Source organism: Piliocolobus tephrosceles, chromosome 13 (genome assembly GCF_002776525.5).
Source record: "Piliocolobus tephrosceles isolate RC106 chromosome 13, ASM277652v3, whole genome shotgun sequence".
In the NCBI taxonomy this organism is placed as follows: domain Eukaryota; kingdom Metazoa; phylum Chordata; class Mammalia; order Primates; family Cercopithecidae; genus Piliocolobus; species Piliocolobus tephrosceles.
In genome coordinates this window covers 75,868,565-75,875,143 of record NC_045446.1, presented here as the reverse complement: position 1 = coordinate 75,875,143, position 6,579 = coordinate 75,868,565, and positions in this window count along the sequence as shown.

The window sequence follows — 6,579 nt, the reverse complement described above, 5'->3', positions numbered from 1 at the left end:
TGTTGGCAAGGCCTTGATTTCTCCAGTGGCTTTTGGGGAGAATTTTTCCTTGCCTCTTCCAGTTTCTGATGTTTGCTAGCAATTCTTGGCATTCCTTGGCTTATAGACACATCATTCCAGTCACATGGTGGTTATGGTTTGGCTGTGTTTCCACCCAGGCGTCATCTTAAATTGTAGCTCCATAATCCCCACATGTTGTGGAAGGGACTTGGTGGGAGGTGATTGAATCATGGGGGAGGGTTTTTCCCTTGCTGTTCTCATGATAGTGCATAAGTCTCACGAGATCTGATGGTTTTATAAAGGGCAGTTTCCCTGCATATGCCCTCTTGCCTGCACTATGTAAGATATGCCTTTGCTTCTCCTTGGCCTTCCCACATGATTGTGGGGCCTCCCTAGCCATGTGGAGCTGTGAGTCCATTAAACCTCTTTTTCTTTATAAATTACCTAGTCTCAGGCAGTTCTTTATAGCAGTGTGTGAATGGACTAATACAGTAAATTGGTCCTGGGTAGTGGGGCACTGCTGTAAAGATACTTTAAAATGTGGAAGCAACTTTGGAACTGGGTAACAGGCGAGATTGGAATAGTTTGGAGGGCTCAGAAGAAGACAGAAACATGTGGGAAAGTTTAGAACTTCCTAGAGACTTGTTGAATGGCTTTGATCAAAATGCTGATGTGATAACACTAAGAAGTCCAAGCTGAGGTGGTCTTAGATGGAGATGACGAATTTGTTGGGAACTGGAGCAAAGGTGACTCTTCTTATGCTTTGGCAAAGAGACTGGTGGCATTTTGCCCCTGCCCTAGAGGTTTGTGGAACTTTGAACTTGAGAGAGATGATTTAGGGTAATGTGGCAGAAGAAATTTCTAAGTAGCAATGAATTCAAGAGGAAGCAGAACATAAAAGTTTGGAAAATTTGCAGCCCGATGATGCAGTAGGAAAGAAAAAACCCATTTTCTTGGGAGAAATTCAAGCTGGCTGCAGAAATTTGCATAAGTAACCAGGAGCAACATGTTAATCACCAAGACAATGGAGAGAATGTCTCCAGGGCATGTTAGAGATCTTCCAAGCAGCCCCTCCCATGACAGGCCCAGAGGCCTAGGAATAGAAAATGGTTTCATAGGCTGGGCCTAGGGACCCATGCTGTGTGCAGCCTAGGTTCTTGGTGCTCTGCATCTCAGCTGCTCCAGCTGTGGCTAAAAGAGGCCAAGGTACAGGCTCAGGCTATGGCTTCAGAAGGTGCAAGCCCTAAGCCTTGGCGGCTTCCATGTGATATTGAGCCTGTGGGTGCATAGAAGTCAAGAATTGAGGTTTGGCAACCTCCACCTAGATTTTAGAGGATGTATGGAAACACTTGGCTGTCCAGGCGTAAGTTTGCTGCAGGAGCAGGGCTTCCATGGAGAACCTCTGCTAGGGCAGTGCGGAAGGGAAGTGTGGGGTCAGAGTTCCCACACAGAGTCTACACTGGGGCACTGCCTAGTGGAGCTGTGAGAAGAAGGCCACTGTCCTTCAGACCCCAGAATGGTAGCTCTATCAACAGCTTGCACTGTGCACTGAAAAAGCTGCAGTCAGTGCCAATGCATGAAAGCTGCCAGGAGGGGGCCTGGACCCTGCAAAGCCACAGGGATGGAGCTGTTCAAGACCATGGTAACCCACCTCTTCCATCAGTGTGACCTGGGTGTGAGACATGGAGTCAAAGGAGATCATTATGGAGATTTAAGATTTGACTGCCCTGCTGGATTATGGACTTGCATGGGGCCTGTAGCTCCTTTGTTATGGCCAAGTTCTGTCATTTGGAATGGGTGTATTTACCCAATGCCTGTACCTGCATTGTATCTAGGAAGTAACTAACTTGCTTTTGATTTTTCAGGCTTGTAGGCAGAAAGGACTTGCCTTGCCTCCGATGAGACTTTGGATTGTGGACTTTTGAGTTAATGCTGAATGGGGGTCTGTTGGGATGGCATGATTGGTTTTGAAATGTGAGGACATGAGATTTGGGAGGGGCCAGGAGCAGAATTATGTTGTTTGGCTGAGTCCCAACCCAAATGTCATCTTGAAATGTAGCTCCCATAATCCCCACATGTCATGGAAGGGACCCAGTGGGAAGTAATTGAATCATGGGGGCAGGTTTTTTCTATGCTGTTCTCACTGTAGTGAATAAGTCTCACAAGATCTGATGGTTTTGTAAAGGGCAGTTCCCCTACATATGCTCTCTTGCCTACCGCCATGTAAAACATACCTTTGCTTCTCCTTTGCCTTCCACCATGATTGTGAGGCCTCCCTAGCCATGTGGAACTGTGAGTCCATTAAACCTCTTTTTCTTTATAAATTACCCAGTCTTGGGCAGTTCTTTGCAGCAGTGTGAGAATGGATTAATACACATGCTTATACTCTACCTATGTGTCTTTCCATTGTCTTCCCTTTGTGTTTGTCTCTATGTACAAATGTTTTCTTTTTATAAGGGCAAAAATCATGCTGAATTAGAACCCACCCTAATAAGCTAATTTTAGCTTTATTATCTCTGTAAAAATCCTATTGCCAAATAAGGTCACATTCTAAGGTACTAGGGATTAGGACTTCCACATGTCATTTTTGAGGGACACAATCTAATCTATGTCAACTCCTATCCTCCTCTTCACTCTTAGCTGACAACCTTTTCTTCTATGTATCTAGATATTGATGCTACATTGTATTCTGGTGCTCCAGCTGAAAAATTTATGTATGCATGTCTCAGGGGACGAGTTGACATTCTTTTCCTATGTTTGGAAAATCTATGGTTAAAGAACTTGAGAGGCCTGGTGCGGTGGCTCACGCCTGTAATCCAGCACTTTGGGAGGCTGAGGCAGGTGGATCACGAGGTCAGGAGATCGAGACCATCCTAACACGGGGAAACCCCATCTCTACTAAATATACAAAAAATTAGCTGGGTGTGGTGGCAGGCACCTGTAGTCCCAGCCACTCACTAGGCAGAGGCAGGAGAATGGTGTGAACCCAGGAGGCAGAGTTTGCAGTTAGCAGAGATCGCGCCACTGTACTCCAGCCTGGGTGATAGAGCGAGACTCTGTCTCAAAAAACAAACAAACAAACAAAAAACTTTGGGATCTTATTGTGGGAGGATTAAAATGTTAAGAGGAAATAAAGAATGTGAAACAAAGTATCAATGGCCCTACATGTCTTAAATTAATTTTCATTTTGTATTACATGCTTGCTAGAAACTTTCAGGATTTTTCTTCTTTCAAGTTCCAATGAAATGCTTGTGTATTTACAAACATGTAATTAGGCCAGGCATGGTGGCTCACACCTGTAATCCCAGCACTTTGGGAGGCCGAGACAGGCAGATCATGAGGTCAGGAGTTCAAGACCAGCCTGGCCAACATGGTGAAACCCTGTCTCTACTAAAAAATACAAAAATTAGCCAGGCATGGTGGCAAGCACCTGTAATCCCAGCCACTTGGAAGGCTGAGGCAGGAGAATCGCTTGAACCCGGGAGGCAGAGGTTGCAGTGAGCTGAGATCATGCCACTGCACTCTAGCCTGGGCAACAGAGTGAGACTCTGTCTCAAAACAAACAAACAAAAAACATTTAATTAATTCAGTTGTAAATAGTGTGTATACGAACAGATGTCCTATGATTTCTCTTCTTACCCATTCTGCTCCAACCTATTTGTCTTTATTTCTTAACACACTATTGAGGTTTCAGCTGAAATTTTATTTCCTCAGAGAATTGTCCATTGGCTATCCAATCTAAAATAATTATAGATTTATTTTCAATTGGGTGACCCTTTAAAAAAATCTCTGTATAGCATTTTTATAAAACTTTCCTATTTATTTGCTGTCTTCTCTCATTACAAAGTTGGCTCCATGAGAACTTTATCGACTTTGCCCATCATTATACCCACAATGCTTATAACAAGATCTAGCTCAAAGTAGACCGTGTGTGTGTGTGTGTGTGTGTAGAATGACTGAATAAATTATTTTCTTGCTTTGGTCTTGCAATTCTAGACAGATGCAGAATAATGTAGGTACGTGAGATGGGTCAAGTTTTGCAAAACCTTTATTTAGCTATGAGAAGCTGAACAGATGTTTTTCAAACTGCCTCCCCAATATACAAAACCCAATACACAGAGTTATAAAGTTTAGGCTTCTCTCACAATTATCTTACGCTAGTGAACCTCACACAGTTTTTACATGGCTTTATAGCTCCTTTCCCCCAAAGACTTGGAGTATAGTTGAATCCTGACACATGCTGCAAGTCATTTAATAAAATAGCCATTCATGTTGTTAAAATCTCCATGTAAAATACAAATAAGAGCATGTTTCTTAATCTAATAAAAATACTAATCTCAAGTCAATAGCTGGATAGTAAAGGCATTCATAAGACAAGGAAGTTTGCTATAAACACTATTATGAGACATGAATCTGAAAGTGCTATTATATTATCAGTCAAGATAATAATAAATATTGCAAAGAAGGAAGCAAAATAGTTATATATAAGGTTATGTAATTATTAAAAATTGATAAATAAGCTGAAAATTAAAACAAGAAAGTTTGGTGCACTAGTCAGTTAAAAATTTAAGAAAAGGCCGGGTGCGGTGGCTCAAGCCTGTAATCCCAGCACTTTGGGAGGCCGAAGCAGGCAGATCACGAGGTCAGGAGATCGAGACCATCCTGGCTAACACGGTGAAACTCCGTCTCTACTAAAAAATACAAAAAACTAGCCGGGCGAGGTGGCGGGCGCCTGTAGTCCTAGCTACTCAAATGGCATAAACCCGGAAGGCGGAGCTTGCAGTGAGCTGAGATCTGGCCACTGCACTCCAGCCTGGGCGGCAGAGCGAGACTGTCTCAAAAAAAAAAAAAAAAAAAAAAAATTTAAGAAAAAAGATAAATAGCTCTCCTACATAGTAACAATAACCATTTAGAAATAGAACGGAAGAAATAATCTATTTTATGCAAAGTTTGCATAAAAACTAGGTAAAGTTTGCATAAAAACTAGATAAAAGAAATGAATACATTTAATGCAATTTCCATAAAAATTCTAGCTTTTTTGAACTTGGAAAGTCTTCTATAGTTATATGGAGAAATAAATACTTAAGTACAGCTAGAAAATTCTGAGAAAATAAAAGTAACAAAGAGGGACTTGCCATATGAGATACAAAAATGTAATATAAACTCCAATAAAAAGTGGAGTGATTTTGCTTCTGGATAAAATAGATAAAGACCAGAAATAGATCCAAGTGTATGTAAGAATTTAATATATGGCACACATGTTGGGAAGTTAGTGGGACAAGTATGGATTATCAATGAATTGATAAGTGGATTTTTTTTTTTTTTTTTAAAGACATAGTCTTACTCTGTCGCCCAGGCTGGGTAGAGTGCAGTGGCACGATCTTGGCTTACTGCAACCTCCGCCTCCAAGGTTCAAGTGATTCTCGGGCCTCAGCCTCCCAAGTAGCTAGGATTACATGCATGTGCCACCACACCCGGGTAAATTTTTTTCTAATTTTTTGTATTTTTAATAGAGATCAGGTTTCACCATGTTGGCCAGGCTGGTCTCGAACTCCTGGCCTTAAGTGTTCTGCCTGCCTCGGCCTCCCAAAGTGCTGGGATTACAGGTGTGAGCCGCTGAGTCCGGTCTTTGATAAATTGACTATTTAAAAATTACAGCCTAAGAAACAACTTTACAACTCCAATCCTAGTAAATAGTAAAATTATTTTTTAAAAAAGTTGGAAAATGTAAGAGGCAAAGGGATATTTTCCTTATAATGTAAAGAGTTCACATAAATCAAGAAGAAAAAAGACAAACATCTTCCCTGAATAACATTTTCCCCTACTTCAAAGATAAATGGGTTAGGGAAGTGAAAATCCTATTCACATTAGAAGTCAGTTGGTCATGTGACAATCATTCAACCTTCCAATAATCAAGGAAAAGCAAATCTGGGAGGTTGCGGTGGCTCATGCCCACAATCCCAGCACTTTGGGAGGCTGAAGCAGGCGGATCACCTGAGGTGGGCAGATCACCTGAGGCCAGGAGTTCAAGACCAGCCTTGCCAATATGGTGAAACCCCATCTCTACTAAAAGTACAAAAAATTAGCCAGGCGAGGTGGTGGGTGGGGGTTGCTGGGGGGGGTTGGTGTCTCTCTATGTTGCCAAGGCTGGTCTCGAACTCCTGGGCTCAGGCAATCCTCCTGCCTCGGCCTCCCAAAGTGCTGGGATTACAGGTGTGAGCCACCACACCTGGCCAAATCATGTGTATTTAAAACAAAATTTTGTAATTTAAAAAATATAACCAATCAATCAATAATATTGAATTTTGCCTAAGGGGAAAATGCAGTTGAATGGAATTACCAGCCATACAAAACACCTGTACTCAAGGGAGGCCAGAGTATACATATATCACCTTGAACTGTGTGCTGTTATACTTTAGCAAAATTCCTAATGGAATGTTAAGCAGGACAAGGAGTCCTTTTATTTATTCTTCTAGATACCACAGGTCATACTTTTTTCACACCTTGAAATAATTGTTTTCATTCAGTTGAGCTTTAGTGTTATGCCTTCAGTCAAAACTGTAGACTTTATTCACTCAC